This window comes from Caretta caretta, chromosome 4 (genome assembly GCF_965140235.1).
Source record: "Caretta caretta isolate rCarCar2 chromosome 4, rCarCar1.hap1, whole genome shotgun sequence".
NCBI lineage: Eukaryota > Metazoa > Chordata > Testudines > Cheloniidae > Caretta > Caretta caretta.
The window spans coordinates 148,692,134-148,711,846 of record NC_134209.1 but is presented as its reverse complement, the minus strand read 5'-3'; the positions used below and the strand labels follow the sequence as shown (position 1 = coordinate 148,711,846).

Here is a 19,713-nt window from a genome sequence, read left to right as displayed (position 1 = left end):
CCCGCCCCATCGGGTGGCTGCGGTGCCACTTACAGAAGGCAAAGACAGCAGGTTCAGGTGTAGTTGCTAGAACCCGTGAGGCCAACATCCTGCTCCCAAGCACGAGACTCAGAAGAGGAACATGGTGGAGAAGAGAAGGGGGGAGGGACAGCTCAGTGGTTTGAGCATTGGCCTGCTAAACCCAGGGTTGTGAGTTCAATCCTTGAGGGGGCCATTTAGGGATCTGGGCCAAAAATTGGGGATTGGTCCTGCTTTGAGCAGGGGGTTGGACTAGATGACCTCCTGAGGTCCCTTCCAACCCTGATATTCTGTGATTCTGAGAAAGATGGAAAGCCTTTGATAACAGTGCCCTGGGGAGAGGGGGGGCGCTGTCTCAGGGTGGGCTCTGGCTCCACCAGATTCAACGCCAAGGATGACTTTGACCGAAGGTGATCCAGAGACGACCACCAGGCACCAACAAATCAAAATCTCTGGAGATCTGCAATGGAGGACCCAAGAGAAGGGCTTTGGTGGTTCATAAAGTAAATCTCTGTCCCTCACCACAAAACCTGCACACAAGGTGCTACAGCTGATGTGGGTCAAGATTGAGACATATTGATAGAGTAGGTTGTGTGGGGAGCATAGGGGCTGGAATGGCAGCGGGCTGAGAGTCAGGAGTAAGGGACATCGGAAGAGCTGTGGGGGGGACCCAGGAGGGGCTGCAGATCAGGAGGAAGGGGCATTGGCAGAGTTTTGGGTGGGGAGCCCAGGGCTGGGATAGCAAGGGGTTGCGGGTTTGGACTGAGGGGCATTGGCAGAGCTGTGTGTGAGAAATACACCATTTCCTAAGGATAATGAGGCAACTGTTACCACCCCCGCTGAGGATCTGTAAGGAAAGCATTATTTACCAAACTAAATGCTTCTTCCCTTTCCGATGAGGGATGAAAGGAAGGGAATTTAATCAAGTGTGAAATTGACATCTGCCTTGGGCAAATACACCAGGCCCCCCCTTGATCCTTGTTAACTAACGCTAGGGAAGCCTCAGTGTAGATAGCTATCCGAAACCGGTCAGAACTGATCACGTGCCGGCGCTGGAAATGCATTCGTTATTCAGCTTGGCTTCTCCTGCATGGCTTCTTATTCTGGGCACCGGAGGGATTTTCTTTGTGACATCAGCCTTGAAATTAAGGATGGGAATGACCTATTGGATCACTAGTCCATCCCCTTCAGCAGGACCGTCCCCTGCAAGTCTGCTCTATGCTACCTTCTCGTGTGGAACTTCACCCAGTCCAGCTGCAAGCATCCCAAACAAATGGGACTTCCACCACTGCCACGGGAGGACTATTCCACTGCCTCATAGACATCAGAGCCAGGCTGTCCAGCTTCCTGCTCTCCAGCTGAAATTTCCCTGTGCTTGATTTCCCCCGCAACTGCCTGTCTCCCTTTCCCCTTCCATTGGGTGCACACAAGCCATAGTCCTTCTTTTGAGTCATCTGATCCTTTAGCTAAGTGCAAGATAAAAAAATACCCAACACCCATGGTGAACATTGACCATTTATTCCCGCTGTTTGCTTGTCTGCCTCAGCCCATCCTGGCATCAGCCTCTGGCCCCAGTTGACAAGGCAAACGCTGGCTCGTAGTAGTTGTTACATTTGCCTCTTTAGAAATGGGGGACCCTTGGTTACTTATTTAGCCCATGCTATTCCCGTACTGTAGTCTTCTCCTCCAGTGGCTAACGCCCTGACACACAAAGAGGCTGTATTCATGCACATGGGCATTGTATTATAATGAGGAAGACTCTAATATGTTGGAATGAATGGTAGCACACCTGAAAAGTCCTGGAGTGATAGCCCTGGAGACCAGAATCCTCCATTTCTGGTACAACATGGGCAGTGACAATGCCAACTCCCTGTGCACACACACAGCCCCTCACCCTGACGTGGTGGGAACACCTCTAAGAGTCTGGAGAACTTGGTCTCCATGGGTCTTTGAGTCCTCTGCTGAGAGGGCCAGTGCCACACCCCAGTTTGACGTGAGCACCTGTCCCCTCTTTGGCTCTACAGAACGATACCTGCCAGGACATTGATTGTGGTACAGCCACAAACAAACCACGCAAACACATGGTAGGCATTATCCTCCTTGTTCATCTGAAACCAAGCAGGACCTGCCCTGGATCTCAGTGCCCGTCTGAGGGAAACCGTGCAAACAGAGGAACCTGACCTGACTGCCAAAGCTCGTTGGTGGTGGACACTGGGGAGCTGTTCCTCCGGCAAGGAGGGGACCCAAAAGCTGCTGCATGATCCCAGAGCCTGCCTGAGCTCTGGACACCGCTGTCCTCTTTAGAAATCCTACAAAATGGCTGAGCCTGGCCCAGGCCCTCTTGGTCTTGCCCACCTTAGATGCTGCTAGCCATAATAACTCCAATGGGGCTATTCGTGCCCCAGACTATACGGGGAATTCCCATTACGCTCCATGAGAGGGATGTGTGTGGAACAAAAAGGCCAGAGCCTGGCCCCTCGTGAACTAACACCTGCTCCCTGGGCAGGTCTAAATCAGTGCCCTGGGGTGGGGTCAGAGGTCACTATAGTGCTGGAGGGGCCATCTTATTGGATGAGAAGTAAAACTGAGAGCCTGACCCCTCGTGCTCATTAGATATCCTGCAGCACCTAGGAACAATAAGAATGATCAGACAAGGGCTTCGTCTGGTTCGGTATCCTGCCATTATGGCTAGATGCTTCAGAGGAAGGAGACAAAATATCCGTAACAGAATAACCTGACCAGATGAGAGGTTTCTTCCTAGTCCCCAGACAGTTGTGGCTTATGCCCTGAGGAATGAGGGTATGGCCGGGCAGCCGTTAGAATTTGGCTGCCTACGTAATCCTCCCTGCAGTTCTAACTGGATGCTATTCTTCCCTCCCTCCCCCCATCCCCCATCTTTATATAGTGTATACTGGTTCTCTGGGCTGTTAAACAGCTGTCATGTTCTGCCTCAGAGGAAGCTGCATTTTGGTGATGAATTAAATTCTTCTTCTCTCTCTCTCTCTCTGTGTATATTGCCTATGTTCTGCAGGCAGTCAGTAAGGACAAGGATGGTCTAGTGATCAGAATGCTAGCCTGGCAGTTGGAGACCAGTATTCCTTTTCCTGCTCTGCCACAGACTTTCTGGGTGACCTTGGGCAAGTCACTGAAGGTAAAATTTTCAAAAGGGGTTCAGTCCCATTTTTAAATGTGACAAGCACGTAAGGCCCAGTTTCATCGATTCCAAGGCCAGAAGGGACCACTGTGATCATCTAGTCTGACCTCCTGTATAACACAGGCCAGAGAACTGCCCCACAATGATTCCTAGAGGGTATCTTTTAGGGAAAAGATCCAATCTTGATTTTAAAATGGTCAGTGATAGAGAATCCACCCCGACTGTTGGCAAGTTGCTCCAATGGTTAATTACTCTCACTATTAAAAATTTACACCTTATTTCCAGTCTGAAATTGTTTAGTTTCAACTTTTAGCCACTGGATTGTGTTAGACCTTTCTCTGCTAGATTGAAGAGCCCCTTATCAAATATTACTTTCCCATGGAGATACATATAGACTGTCATCAAGTAACCCCTTGACCTTCTCTTTGTTAAGCTAAATAAATTGAGCTCCTTGAGTGTCTCACTTGAAGGCAGGTTTTCTAATCCTCTAATCATTCTTGTGGCTCTTCTCTGACCCCTCTCCAATGTATCAGCATCCTTCTTGAATTGTGGGCGCCAGAACTGGATTTAGCATTCCAGAAGCACTTGTACTAGAGCCAAGTACTGAGGTAGAATAACTTCTCTACTTCTAGTCAAGAGCCCCCTGTTTATGTATCCCTGATCACATAAACTCTTTTGGCCACAACGTCACACTGGGAACTCGTGTTCGGCTGATTGTCCGCTATGACCCCCAAATCTTTTTCACAGGCATTGTTTCCCAGGGTAGGCTCCCCCATCCTGTAAGTATGGGCCACATTCTTTGCTCCTAGATGTATACATTAACATTTGGCCATATCAAAACACACATTGTTTGCTTGCACCCAGATTACCATGTGATGCAGGGCACCCTGTATCAGTCACTTGCCCTCTTCATTATTTCCCACTTCCCCTATTTTTGTGTCATCTGCAAACTTTATCAGTGATGATTTTATGTTTTCTCCTAGGTCCTTGAAAAAGAAACATTAAATAGCAAAGGGCCAAGAACCAATCCCTGCAGGACCCCACTGGAAACTCACTTGCTCCATGACAATTCCATTTACAATGACATTTTGAGACCCATCAGTTAGCCAGTTTTTAATCCATTTCATGTGTGCCATGGTCCTTTTATATTGTTCTAGTTTTTTGAAACCAGATGTCAAGAGGTACCAGCTCCCACTGGGAATTAGCTGCCTAAATACCTCTGAGGATCTGGGCCTGAGGAACTTAAGTGCAGGGACTTTAAATGAAACTTAGACCCTAGTGAAAATTTCACCTTGAGCCCCTCTGTGCTTCAGTCCCCCATCTGTACAATGGAGTTAATAGGCCTGCCCTGCCTTGGGGAGATACATACGCTAATGATACTAGGGATACTATGATGATACCTTAGATGATCATAATGATCTGTTCTGGCCTTCAAATCCATGAACCTTACAAAGTTTGGGAGATGAGCTATCCAGACAGGGGGATATCAGGTTATCAACAGCCGGGTTCAGTGCATAGGGCCCATGATTGGATGTCAGGACTTCTGGGTTCTATTCCCAGTTCTACCGCTGGGTGGACCTCGGGTAAGTCACTACCCATCTCTGTGCCTCGGTTGCCCCATATGCAGAACATGCATCCCTTTGGAAAGTGCTCTGAGCGCTACTGATGAAGCCCGCCACGTAGGTGATGGGGATGGCGAGGACTCATACATTTCCTTCAGGATGGTTTTGAACACAGATTTTCCATAGGGGTCTTTCAGCCCTGCTCAGACGCATCCACCTGAAGGACAAAGCACAAGCCGGCCATTTCCTATACACTCCCCACACCACCTTCAGCCCCAGAAAACAGCCAGAGACTGTACCAGCAGTGTCTGCGGGGAGGCTTGTTATTAGAGGTGAGGGCTGAAACTCACAGAAGCAGGTTGATTTGCCTGCAGGGCTGGGGAAGCGTTAAACCATTCTGACAAGCAGAAAACAATGTGCGTGGGCACGATGTGGAAATCTCAGGGGGCAACGGGTAGGCCCTGACAGGGAGCCAGCACAAACAGAGGGCTGCCCTCACTGTGCATCTAACATACAATTCACGTCTCTCCTCTCCGCGCGCTTCATCGTCCACCCACTGGGCTGGAGGGAATCTGGGAGTCAGGGGGTGCACAAAGGCCTGAAAGGACCATTTTGATCAACTAGCCTGACCATCTGCATAACGCAGGCCTGAGAACCTCCCCCAGAGATTCCTGTCTGAGCTATAATCACCATCGTTTCTGCTGCTAGGGCGGTCCCCAGGACCTCTGCCGCCACAAGCAAGAGCCAGACCCCTAGGCCAGGCATTAAAAGAAGCCCTAAACTCACACACAGTCGGGGGTATAGTGACATACACAACAGATGTTCTGAGGAGCTTGCTGAGGACAGGACTCAAATTCTCAGGCCTTGGGTATTGTTTAGGTTCAAGGACTGGAGCACATTGCCCTGAGGTACCAAGCGGCTCTAGTGAGGTATCCACTGAAGGCATTGGGGCCGCCTGCCATTGAAGGTTGCCCAATCTACGTTGGCCTACTGAGAAGCACCTGTCTCATCATGCAACCCCACTGGAATCCAAGACATTTCCCTGTGGTCTCATTCCAGGTTGAACTCTTTCGCGGGGCAGAACGGACTCAATCCCCACTCCCACTGGAGTCAGTGGCAAAACTCCCATTGACTAAAATGGAAGCAGGATCAGGCTGCAGACTAGGGTTCCATGCCAGAAGGAACAGTTCTCCTCAGGCCGGTTTTGCATTAGACCATGGTTCCTTCATTTTTTTAGCCGGCCTCCTGCCGCAGCCAATATCTGATGCTTCAGAAGAAGGCGATTTTCTCCTCGTCCGACTACAACGTTTGCCTGTGGGAACTCATCCCTGTGCAGAGGGCCAACGCACCAGTCCATTCACAGAGCTGGGCAGGACATGATTTGCTCATCTGACAAAATTCTTTGAGATATTCCAGGATATTGAAACATTTTTCCCACCTTGAATTGGGACAACAAGTAAAAAAATCTCAAAATTTTTTGCGAACCAACAAAAACTTGGATTCGGGCTCAATGGCAGAGGTGCTGACTTTTGTTTTTGCCGGTGGGTGATTCTCTCCACCTCCCCCCTGCCGTTTGAGTGGTGGGCGGGGCCTTAGGAGGAAGAGGCAGAGCAGGGGCAGGGCCTCAGGGCAGAGTGTGGGCAGAGCGGGAGGTGCTGTCACAGTCCAGGCGCCGGGCCCACAAAAGATTAATCTGGCCCTGCAGGTGCTGAGCACCCTCTTCTTTTTCCAGGGGGTTCTTGAGCCCCGGAGCACCCACTGAGTCAGCTCCTATGGTCAATGCAAATGTTTCATTTTGATTTTAACCTTTTTTATTTTTAAAACCTTTTTCTCAGTCTAAATTCACTAACATCTCAAAATAAAAAGCAAGTTTGACTCAAAACCCCCAAAGCTTTTTTGTTTCAAAAACGCTAAAGCAGGGGCGTGTTTCAACGCTTTTGAAACTTTCCCCCCCTCCCTATATCTTTGTGAGTCGGGAGATTCGTTAAAGGTGACCCTGTTTCACGGAGAGTTTTGGTTTTGATGAATTGACATTTTTGGCACAATACGGTTCGTCAAAAAAAATTCCCAGTCTGCTCTCTCGCATAGGTGCCAACTTTCTTCTTTCCAGGTGGGTACTCCACCACGAGGCCCTGCCTCTTCCCCCAAGGCCCCACCCTTGCCCCACCTCTTCCTGCCCTCACTCCGCCCCCTCTCCCCAGCGGCTCCCACCCGCTGGCAAACAGCTGATTGGAGGGTGGCTGGTGGGTGCAGAGCACTCACTATTTTTTGGGGTTTGCTCCAGCCCCGGAGCAAGCACGGAGTCAGTGCCTATGCTCCCTCGGCCCCACTTTGAACTCAAGTGGGTTGGAGGAGGTGAAGAGTCTTGGTCTGGCATTCTCTGGCCTATCCTAGGCAGGAGTTCAGACTAGAGGATCACAAAGGTTTCTTCTGGCCTTTGTGCATCCTTTGTTGCGAGGCATGAGTTTCACATTCTACCCACTTGTACAATGCTGTATTTGGGGGAGGGATTCCTTCTTGACCCCTGCTATGACCATCAGAGGCTTGACACAGGCTGATTACACCCACCAATGTTGCTGTTGACACTGAGCCCACCTGGAAGATCTCACACCTTCAAGAAGCAATCAGCCTCTGTGACGTTATTGACTTGAACTGGGACCGTATAGAACATTGTTGCAACCAAGGTCCTGTAGTGGCACCAAATCTTGTATAAAGGGGGTCAAATAAGGTGTCTAAGATGAGGTTATGGTTTGCTGGTTCGGATTATGCTGTCTGTTTGCATGTATCATTTTTGTATTTAAAGATATAAGTATTGGCTCTATACTGTCTGTATTCCAAACTTTATGCTATGCTTCTGGGTGACATCCCAGCCAAGTTGGTGTCAGCTCTGCTTAGCCTGCTTGATGGCCCATTAAGGACCATCAGCTGTACAAGTGACCCATTGAGAGAGAGGCCTCGTGACTCAGCAAGGCATGCAGGGACCTGCCTATGGACAGAACGCTGAGGTTTTTCCAGGCCATGGGATGGGCAGCTTGTCCTTGGGACAAAGAAAGAGAGACCACACGGCAAGAGAGTATAAAAGCTGCTGCAGCTCCTCCATCTTCTCTTCAACCCTGCTTCTTACCTCTGGAGGGACTTCGCTACACTGAAGCATTGAACCAAGGACCGAATGATCCATCCCAGCTGGGGATGTTCTCCAGAGACTTCATCTGAACCTGCTGTTTATTCCATCGCTGCTACAAGCCTGAACCAAGAACTCTGCCATTACGGTATGTCATTGGTTCAATTTAACCAATTCTAGCTCTCATCTGTATCTTTTTCCTTTTATGAATATACCTTTAGATTTTAGATTCTAAAGGATTGGCAACTGCGTGATTTGTGGGTAAGATCTGATTTATATATTGACCTGGGTCTGGGGCTTGGTCCTTTGGGATCGAGGGAACCTTTTTTCTTTTGCTGGGGTATTGGTTTTCATAACCATCTGTCCCCATAACGAGTGGCCCTGGTGGTGATACTGGGAAACTGGAGTGTCTAAGGGAATTGCTTGTGTGACTTGCAATTAGCCAGTGGGGTAAAACCAAAGTCTTCTCTGTTTGGCTGGTTTGGTTTGCCTTGGTGGGCACAGAAAGCCCAGCCTTGGGCAGTAACTGCCCTGCTTTAAGCAATTTGTCCTGAATTGGCACTCTCAGTTGGGTCCCGCCAGAACCAGCCTCGTTACAGCCTCTTGTGGCGAAGAATTATCCATCAATGTATATTTCCAGAGCCCCTTTCTTCTAAAAGAAAAAAAAAAAAGCCAAAGCACTTTGCAAACTGACCAGAAATCACTCTGCCCTCCAAGGAAATGAAGCCTCATCTGGGGTGGAGCACAACCTGTCGTACATAAGGGTTTAGGACAGGGAGTGAAGGAGAAATGGCCAGATTCTCTGCTGCAGCGAAGGTGTGCTTAGCACTGCAGAGAGGGGAGTTGTCAGGGAGTTGGCTACAGATTCTCTATCCAGCCCCAGGCTGGAGCAACAGGGGTACAAGAGGTTCATGTACACTATAAAAGGAAGCAAGGCAGAGCGCTAGTTTGTTTCTGTGTCCATATAACATTGCTGAATTACGTGCTACTCAGTTTGGCTGGCACAGGCCCAATTAGGGAAATCTATCTCATTGCGACCTCTCTCGGGGAAGCTACGATATTCGATTGCTCTGACAGCTGATTAGTAGGGATGGTGACTCTGCCTAATGGGGATGCCTTTGGGTGATTTTCTGGTACTAAGATCCACATGGGTCTCTCTTTTGTGCTTGTTCTTCCCTAACAGAAGATTTCAGACCCTACACAGTGGTCACACAATCTGGGAGTGGATGACCTACCACCCCTCTGCCTAAGCTATTTCCTTCAATACTATTCTGCAGCAGGGAGTTCCAGAGGTTAATCATAGTGGTGTGACAGAGATTCCTAGAGTTAAGGTTGCACAAGCATTTCCATCTTAACCTTTGGGATTCCTTATGACCAGGTGTTACACATGCCCAGGACTAAATTTTGGAAAATTTTACCTTTCAAGCTGAAATTCTTGGCGTATTTTTGACCAGCTGTAATGCTGTCAAACCTCCAGGGCAGGGTACAAGATAAGAAATTTTGGCAGGAAATCACCATCCCTGTGAACTGGCTAAGCATCCTGGTGAATGCTGGGTTTGATTGGACCAATTTATGGCCAGTGTGTTTTCTAGACAGAGTCTGCGCACTAGGCCCATAAAACGTGATACTAAGTAAAGCTTTTGTGAGCATACTCACCTGCTCAGGAAGTGCAAATATTGTGAGATTAGGAGCAGGGCAGCTGGTAAGGATTACAAGGAGAGGGGCTCCCTACTACAGAGCTTGCTGGATGTGAAAGATGGTGTCCAGCCAGAGAGCATGAAATCGCAGACTGTGGAGTTGGTTTTGGTTTTTGTTGTTGTAAACCTAGGTGTACGGAAAAGAGCCTGAAACATAAACCCTTGTATCACAGGCTTGAGGCCTGAACTAAAGTAGCGGTCAAAGCTTTGCTGACATAAAGCAGAGTCAGGTTGTGAGCAAGAGGCAGGCCCTGCTCACAGAATCTGGCAAGAGCAAGGGCTGATTTTGCAGAAATACACATTCCTAAGAAGTGCTTGGCACAGAACATTCATGCAAACAAATCCCAGAAAGGTGGTACCAGAACACCTGGAAACCAACACATTCCCCAAAGAGAACAGGAACACAGTGGCCTATCTTAAAGATAAGGTCAGGATGACAGCCTGATGGATGGAGATGTTTTGATCAAACCAACATGAACAAGATAATGGGTGGTGGTTAGCAACGTTAGAGGGTGGCACCTAGCCATGTCAGAGGGGTGATACGTAACTTGTTTGCATCGATGTATAAAGAGATATCTCAGAGGGAGTGTCTTTGCCTGGCCTAGGGGGGAACAGAAAGTCCCGCCATTCACTGAGCTGGTCCATTGTTAGGAGCATACATGTAGTAGTGGTCCGGCAGAATCTGCAAGTTACTAGCATCGTGCTTAATTGGTAATAAACCTGGCCATTTGCCTTCATCCCTTAATGGATCTTGTGGTCATTGGACAGTTCAATAGAGGTCTGCTGTGCTAACTACCTGCACAGAGCTGGGACAGCACACAGCGAGAACACACACGCAGCCAAACGTCTGACTACACTAGGAAATCCATGAAAAAACTCCATTAAGAGAATGCTAAGGCTGCATGGGTGAGCAGTCAAAGTCAGGAAAAGCCAAGGTGAAAGTTGCAGGCTCCCCCTTATTGTGGCCCCTCTTATTTTAGGGGTTTTCTCAGGTGCCCATCATCCTGGAATCTAAGTCTGTGGGGGGCGTGTTGAATGAAGGGATTGAACCCATCTCTATGCCAGCCATGACTCTTGGGTGATGTGATGGTCAAAACCAACAGATCGTCCCCACCTGTGAAAATACCTGAGGGTTGGGAGCTTCAGTGGCACCCAAATCATTCCAGGGAGGATGAGGGGGGGGGGGGAGGTGGATTTGCCCCCCTTGGAATAGGCACGGGTTCTCCTCCCCCAGAAGCCACCGATCCCCCACAATCCACATGGCTCCTGGGGGGATCTGCCAGATACCAGTGGCCAGCTCCTAGGACACGCAGTCAACATCACTGTTGGGATAAGTCAACCACCGGCCCCCTGCCTATGACAAAAGGGGCTGTGAACCCACCCAGGAGGGCTTTTGTTGAGTGTTGTGGGCCTGTGTATGGGAAGGCAGAACACACAAAACTGAGGCCTGGTCTATACTTAAATGTAGGTGCTCAGGGGGGTGAACAATCCACACCCTTGAGTTCTGCAGCTCTTCAACCTAGACATGTGTAGATGCTTCCATCTACCTAGCTACTCTCTGGTGGCAAGGGGGAGCTCCTATATTGATGGAAAACCATGCCCATCACAGTTGGGTGTGTCTACACCATGGGGTGATGTCCTAGCTATGCTGCTACAGTCCCTGTACGATAGGCCTGGCCCGAGAGAGACTCAGCGGCAGGAAGAAAGCCAAGTAGCAATATGTATGCATGGTGTGATCCTGGGGGAACCCAGAGGAAGGTTCTAGGTCTGGTGCTGGCTAACGAGGCTTGGGGCAATCAGCAAAGAAGCTGTCCCCTGGGTTTTTCTGGGTCCTCCTGCATTTGGAGGAGCAGGACTTCGGACATTCCTTGTAAAAACCAAGGCTGCATCAGAGAAAATACTAGCCTCCATCCATTTCTACTTCCAGCCACAACAACCTACTAGACTTTACATTTTTGGTTAGCTGCTCAGCTCAGGAAGGGTAACCCTCTCATCAGCTGTAGTATCTAGAGACCCCAGCTGAGATCAGGGCCCCTTTGTGCTACAGGCACAGAGTAAGAGACGGTCCCTGTCCCGAGGGCTTCACAACCTAAACAGATAAGACTGGAAAAAGGTGGGAGAAAGAAAGCATTATGATCCCCATTTTACAGATGGGGAACTGAGGCACAAAGATTCAATGAACTGGCCAAGATCACAGCAGGGTTTTGGAGAACTAGAGGGCATTCAGAGAGGGGTGACAAGAAGAATCAAGAGCTTGGGGAAACCCTCTTGTGAGGAGAGATCGAAAACACTGGGATTTGTTACTTTGAGACAAATAAGATGGAGACATGAGAAGAGCCTATACAATAATAGTCCAGCGAAGGGAGATCCGGAGCTTCTGTTCTCCCTGTCTCGCAAGAACAAGGGAACAGTCAAATACAATACAATAAAAAGTGGTCACATTCAAAACCGATCAAACACAATGTGTAATTAGACTGCGGAACTCATTGCCACAAGGTGTAACTAAGGTCAGGAACTTAACCAGGTTCACAAAGGGACGGGACATTTATATGGATAACAACTCTGGATATGCTTGTTATAATTAACACTAACCATTTTGGAAGGGATATTAGACCTCATGCTTCCGGATTTAAGCCAATCTCTAGCTATTAGAGATCAGGGCGAGGCCTTATGTGGGGAGCAGATTATCCCACATCTGCCACTGTGGGTTTCTTACACCTTCCTCTGAGGCATCCGGTGCTGGCCCCTATCAGAGCCAGGATAGTGGACTAGACGGACTTGGGCTCTGATCAAGTCAGGACATTCATCTGGCAAAGCCAGGATTTGGACCCAGACCTTCTGTGTCCCAGGCTGGTGCCTTAACCACAGATCTGTCCTTCCTACTCAGAGCCTAATGAATATCCTCCAGAGACACCCACTGTACAGCACCTAACGTAAACCCAACCAACAATTAGGGAACGTCTCCAATATTAGAAACAAAACACAGGCAGACAAACAAGCCACAGACAACAGCAAAGGGACAGGCCTAGACTATCCCCCGATCCAAATTCCCCATAGACTTCAGAGTGCCCCAGATCCACACCCACATTTTGTGGCTTGAGCAACTCTCAACTTAACACCATTAAGCAGGGAAAAAACTCCCCCTCCGAACACCCAGCCTGGTGATCTGTATTGTATGGTTCATAATAAAGAAAAAAATTACAAGGAACCAGTTTTTCATCCTAACCCATTTTGGAGCCTTTATAGGGCTGGCTCAGTTGTTTATTATAGACAATAATATGCTGGAGCTAGACCCAAACAGCAGCTAAGAACAATCCATTCCCTTCCTCAGCCCTCCCCTACGTAAACTAACCCCTAGGCCCACCTCATCACAGATGGGGTAGCACTCACACATAACAGCTCCCGCGGCAGAGCTGGGCGCTCCCTTCCCACCTTACATGGAGTCACAAGAGATTTGCTTCCTCAGTGCAGCATCTGTCGCCTAGAGGCACTGGGCCAGACTCGCCACCCGGTGTGTGAAGGACAACCTCAGCAGGCAGAACCCAGACTGCTGGGCGGTTGGAGATCCAGAGCCAGGGATATAGGACCCCCAGGGACTGTGGTACCCAGGGAAGATGGCTGGAAGTCAGTGGTATCTCTCCTGTGGTAAAGCCTTGCTCAGGTACAGCTGCCTCTGTACAGCTCAGGTACAAGCTGTACCCACAGGGACAAAGGATGGCAAGACGATTCCCCCGGAGACTCATGCAAGTCTTGAGCTTGCTGCCCAGTTCCGCTGCGATCCTTGCCCCAGCACCCAGGGTGAGTAACCGGGTGCAATGCTCGAATCGCCACAGTGGCTGTAGAGCAAGAGCTTAGCCCCAGCCTGGCCTTCCTCCAATGTGACACCCCCCCGCCCCCCCGGCTTCCGGTTCCAGGGTATGCAGAGCCCAAGGAAGGGATGCCAGTGGCCAGCCTCCACTTCCCCGGCCCATGGTCAGTGGAACCTCATTAGCTCCATGGTGCATGCGAGGGTGGAGAGGGTTTTACCACCTCAAAGGCACTCAGGACACATTGTGAATGAAGGTTTGTGCTTGATCCCTCCGTATCCTGGGATGTCCCCTCCGTACTCCTGACCAGGATTTTGAGACAACCAAAGCCTCAGACAATCCACCCCAGATGTTACCCAGAGGCCAGGGTTTCAGGAGTTTAGCCAGGGCAACTTATCCAGTTGAAGATTCCTTAGATCAGGGGCAGTCAATAGACGGACCGCCGGCCAAATCAGAACCACCAGATGCTTCTGAACGGACCCCAAAATCTTTTTTATTTCCTTATTATTATCAGCATTATTGGTATTATTTTTTAATTATTTTCTCTGGAGTCTGGACCTTGACATACCTTGACCAAGGAATTTGGACCTTGACAAAAAAGAATTAGATGTATTTCTCAAGAGCCTGCAAAGTCCCTCCCAGACTGCTGACAACCCACTATTGCTAAGAAAATCCCTGAGGCTCTGGAAAAACACCCGGCTCCATGTTTATTCCCCCCTGGTGACTCCAGATCAAATGTACTCCTTTTCTAAGCCAGAAAAAGATCCTTCTAACTGCTGGTGCCAGCACCAGCCAGCACACCAAGGCCCTGCAAATCCCACCGAGCCCTCTCCACGGCCCACACCAGTGCCGGCAAGGAAGATTTTGCAACTGGAAATGGGCCAGCCGTTGTGCTGGGGATGCACAAGCCAGAACAGAATCCAGCTTCAGGAGCTTTGTGTGAGCAGGGCTGACCAGAGTGACAAAGTTGCCTGTGTCAGTCCAGTGAGCAGGTACGAGTGGAAGGTGCAGAAGGGGCCATGTCTTTCCAAACATGCTAGCGCTTCCACCTGGGCTTTGCCCCCAGTTCACAACTTCCAGCCGGCCAGGGAGCGAGGGGTGAGATGAAAACACCCAAGGCACCAAATTCCATTCTGGATGTACACAGACTCTAAGCCCATGGCTCCCATTCATCAGCCTTCACTGCTTTCTCCTGCCTTCCTCTGCCCTGCACTTGTTTAACCAAGGGACGCCCTGGGGATTCTAGCTTGTTAAATCGCCATAAGAACCTTTCACCGAAAAGCCGCTCTGCTGATGTGAGCTGCTCTCTCTCGCAACCCCCCATTTCATTAAAGCAATTGTTCAAGAACTCTATTAATCTCAGTCTCATCTTATTTACGGGCTCTCTCTCCTATGTTGCGGACACGTCTGTCTCCCAAACAGTTGCCCATGGTGATGGATAGATACAAGACCGGCTGCTTCCAAGCATAAGTTTCCATGTGACAACCTGAGTTTCATCATTAATTTCGGGGGAAATGTACCTCAGTCCAAATTCTGGGGATACTGCTCTAAGTGATTTTACTTTGGCTCGACGAATGCTTTGGGAAAATGGGATCAGCTCTCCCATAGAAGTCATGAGGCTTGGGAGATCCATTTTTAGCGAAAACCATCCAGGGAAGGAAATAGCCCTATAATTTATGCTGGAAGAATTTATAGCATGCCCCCTGATATTTGGAATTGTCCAAATTGGACACTTACATTCTGGTCCTTCACCAGCTTGATTTCATATTTTGGGGGAGTTACGCAAATCAGCTATTCTGCATGGTAATATACACCTCTACCCTGATATAACACTGTCCTCGGGAGCCAAAAAAATCTTACCGTGTCATAGGTGAAACCACGTTATAGCGAACTTGCTTTGATCCACCGGAGCGCGCAGACTCCCCTCCCAGCGCTGCTTTACCACGTTATATCTGAATTCGTGTTATATCGGGCCGCGTTATATCGGGGTAGAGGTGTATTACTGTCACATGAGTTCCTGCTTGCTACAGTCTGCTGGTGTGACTCCATGACACAGAATACACGGCCTATAACTTTATTTTAATACAGTCTTTCCTACTTCCGGATGCTCTTTGGCTTTAACAACCGTTACAGAATTCAGCATGAGGCTATGGATATTTTATGGCCCAGTTTGTAATCTCCATCAGCACCAATGAAGTCTTTATTGGTTTATGCTGGTGTAACTGGGAGCAGAATCTGGCTCGTTTCCTGTATCTCGAGAGACAACAAGATGCAAGTGCTATCCTCCTATGGGTGCAATGCACAGATACTCATCAGAAACGGAGATGTACATCTTGACCATAAAAACTGTCTCTTCATAACATGAATAATGCTCCGGATTTAATATAATCATGACGGGAGTCATTCCTGCCATTAACAGCATGGAAAATGCATTACCCTGTATGCATGCAGACTGACAGTCCCAGCTCACTACCCCAGGGATAAACTGGTCTGAAAACGAAATTAACACCCATATTATTCTATCAGTTACACCTGAGTTTCACCACCGATTCGGCCTTAAAATCGGCTATGTTTTTAAATGAACCACCAGTGAAGCAGAGAATCACGCAAACCATCCATCTAGAAATGACTACCTGGTTATTAATTATTATTATTATTTTTACAGGCAGAAGGGGGTGGAGGGGAAGGAAGAAAAGACCTTGGCTCATACATCCAGCATGCGATTGCTGCTGGTTACCCCGGCCCCTGTTTACCTCCATTTCTTCCCACCTTCTGGAGGCTCTTGCAAAAATCATGGTTCATTCCACCCCAGGGTAAAAATCACCCTAATGTCAGCACACAGGCAGGGTGTGTGTGCGCGCTGATCTAATCTGAAAATTAAATCCTCGCTCCTCAATCCGGTCTCCCTCTGGTGCATTTCTCCCGCACATGAAACGTGCCCATTTCCCACCCCCGCCGCCAAGACATTTTAAACCAGCTCCGGATCGGGGCGCCCCTTACCTGCTCGAGGGGGCGGGGGAGTGCAGAGCGGGCCCCCCCCCCCGAATTCTCCCCGGGGAGCCGGGCTCGCGAGGCCAATGCCCGGGACGCTGCTCAATCCATACCTGGCCCCGGCTCCCCCAGAGAGGGCAGCAGCCGCCGGAGCCGAGAGAGGGTGGGACGGGGACCCGCCAGCGAGGGGACCGCTGGCCAGCGCGGTCCCCAGCCTTTGTCGGTCGGCGGGCGATGGAAGCCAGGCAGCATCCGAGGGGCTGCGGGGCCGGGCACACACCCACCCCCGGGAGGAGGAGGAGAGGAGGAGGAGGAGGAGGAGGAGGCGGGTGATTAATTCAGCAGCGCCCAGCGCGCTGCAGAGAAGCCTCCATTTCCAAGCCAGCAGCAGCCGCGGCAGCGTCGGGGCCGGGGAGACCCGGGGCCGGGGCAGCAGGAGCTCCGCGGTTGCCCCCGCATCCCAGCGGCCCCTCCGCGGGACCGGGCAGCCAGAGCCGGCCTCTCTGCCGCGTGTGCGGCTCTCCCCCGCCCCGCGGCCGGCCTCTGCCGTGCTCTGCCCCCGCCTGCTGCAGCGCGGTGTGTCCCCCCCCCCCGGATCATCCTCCTCCCCCCTGCAGGGCCGCCCTCCCTGCCTCCCTCCGCCTTGAGATCCACGCTAGGGAGCGTCGGCAAACTCGCCAGGCCATGCTCGGGGAAGGTGAAATCCCGCCCCCCCTTTGCGAGGTCCCTGGCGGGGCGGGCTGGGTGCAGGGCGGGATCCCCTGCAGCTCGGAACAGCCCCTGCCCGGTTCTTTTGTACTCGGCTCAGCTGCCAGACGTCCTGCTTTAAATGTCTTGTTGCTCATTTATTTGCCGTGCGTCCCACTCGCTTGCCCAGGTGCCTGATGAAGCGACGCCTGGCCTCAGTGAAAGGCTGGGCGGTTAGGTCACAAGGGCGGTGTCAATAATGCAACTCCTCGCCTCTCCCAGCTCCGGGAACCGCTGCCCGGGGAAGGAAGGTGCCAGGGAAGAGTTAAGTGGCATTGTTGCACTGCAAAGGATAAGGTGTGTGCGGGGGCCCTCTGTTGGATGGAGGGTGGGAATGTGTGTCATAGGGCCCATATTGCTCGACCTTACTGGAGATTCTCCGGTGTATAGGAAATTATGGTGGTCATCTGCTGCAAGTCACACCGTAGCCAGGGCTCAGATCCTCCTGTACACAAGCACAGGAACCCTGGGACTTGAGCTAAGGAGAATCTTCCTTACTCTTAATCGTGTAGAGGCCTATGGGACACGGTTCTGGTTCCCTCCAGTAGACGGCAGCGAGACAAACACAGGTCACTACAGTGATACTATTTAACGCTTATATTGCCCTTCCCTCTCCCAAGCACTTCACAGACATTCATTTATTTTTGGTGCTTTTGATCCACAAAAGGGTTTTGCCACCACGAGGTCATTCACCCTCACCCACCCTGCAAAAGGCGATCAGCGTTATACACTCCTTTGGGCAAGTACCAGGTCTTTTCTATTTCAGTGTAAAGCATGGAGTACACCTACGATACAGTATAAATACATAATGAGGACAACAATGGTCATTTATAATTTCCACAGTGCACAGGAGACCTGGGACCTCATCCTGATTCTGCCACTGTGACCTTGGGCAAGTCACTTCTTCTCTCTCTGCTTTGGTGTCCCCGTCCCGCCTATGTCTATTCAGACTGTCAACTCTGTGGGACTAGGTCTGTCTCTGACCGTGTCAGTCCAGCACCGGGCGTCCTGATCTCAGCTAGGGCTCCCAGATGCTGCTGTAATGCAAACAATCAACACCACAAACCCACAGGGGGAGCGTGGCTTGAGCAGCCTGCATAGGGTGATCACAATTCCATAGGGAATTGAGGCCACAGACAGCTGCTCCACTCCCACCGGGGGGCGTCCTACATCAAGTCTGCTCTTTATTTTCAGAGGCCTCTTCTCGAGCAGAAGCTCACTTGGGATGTAATTGACATGGGGGTTTATATAGCGGGGGGACCGTCAACCCCTTTACACAAGCCGTGCCTGCCATCTAAGTGGCGTGTAACTTCCCCACCGGGGCCATCTGCTTTTCTCTGGCTCTGCATCTCCCAGGTCTGCCGCCTCCATCGTTAAACCGCTTGCTCCTCTTGATGGCCTCAAGACCTTTGGGAGGCTCTTCTCTTTTCCTGGGATTTAGCCAATAAGCAAACCCCGGTCTGTTCCCCATGTGCCTGGCAGCCAGACAACCGGGGGCTGCTCCCGATGCATGAAGATCTTCAGAAAGAAATGACAAAAAAGCCCATTTGAATGGGGGAACCCCCCCCCCACCTCTCTTTCTCTTTCCCTTTGCAAGAGCGTCAGACCAAATCACTGCCCAGCCTCAGGGTTCCCAACAGAAGCAGTGGCCAAGCTCCCATTGGCTTCAACATCTTCCCGCGGCCCTGACTGATGGCTTCATGCAGTACATCGCCGCCTTGTGGATAGCTTTTGCAGTGAGGCCAAAGACAGAACCAGCAGCCAGCCCTGGAGAGAGAACTGCACAGAACCCCCCTGCGGGTCAAGGTGGTGGCAGGGTGCACTGTGGGAAGCTTGCACAGCCAGGGCATCATAAGGTTGCACAGCCAGGGCATCTGCATCCTAAGGTGCAAAGCAGGGGTGGTGGTGGTGGGGGGTCTACGTGGGCCCTGGCCCAACCACTTTTTGGGCAGGCCAAACCTGTGTGGTCCTGTGAACCCACACACTGGGGTGTGTGTGTGTGGCCTCTCTGCCTCCCCTTTGCCCCAACTTTAAATAGCATCCAGCAGCCCCTGCTGCCAACACATCCGCAAAGGCGCATGGTCCTGGAGTCCCGTCCAAAGGATGCCCGGCCAGTCTTGTTCCCCCTTAAATCAAAGCACAATCTCAGTCCCACCCACAGCAGCACAAACCACTAGTGGCCCAGCTATGTCCGACTCTGCAATCGGGGTCTACAGTCTTTCTACTCCAGTGACAGATTTCTTCCCTCCTGATCCCCGGAGGGATGAAGCAGCATTGATCTCCTTGTTAGTCTGTCACCACCAGTTCGGGATGGTGCAACATGCCAGTAATGGGCATGTGTGAAGCACAGACACCTCTCCAAATCCCCTAAGGGACATCAGCCCCAATCCTATAGCCTTTGCTAAGGCATTAGAGTGCAGCCTAATGTAGGGCTAGGAGACAGGGCCTGTTATCATGAGCCCACCTCATGATGGTGGCCAAGCCAGTACTGTCTGCTGGGCCAGGATCCCAGGCAGGAGATGGGCACCAAGCCAGGCATCAGGAGCAAGGTGGGGCGACAGTCTAGCTCTGTAGCAGTAGCAAGCCAGAGCCTACACCGTCACTCAAACAATTCTCC

General features: G+C 50.7%; 1 protein-coding gene across 3 annotated transcripts in view; it reads right to left on the bottom strand.

Annotated features, from left to right (window-relative positions):
* FBXO41 (F-box protein 41) overlaps positions 1 to 16,894 on the bottom strand; it is a 72,955-nt gene extending 56,061 nt beyond the window's left edge. For 2 of the 3 annotated variants that reach the window (XM_048846409.2, XM_048846410.2), the window contains exon 1: positions 16,359 to 16,893. The gene's annotated coding sequence lies outside the window, so the exon portion shown is untranslated. Of the gene's footprint in view, positions 1 to 16,358 lie in introns of all 3 variants that reach the window. The other variant, XM_048846411.2, reaches the window with a different exon arrangement.
* Between the last annotated feature and the right edge of the window lie 2,819 nt (positions 16,895 to 19,713).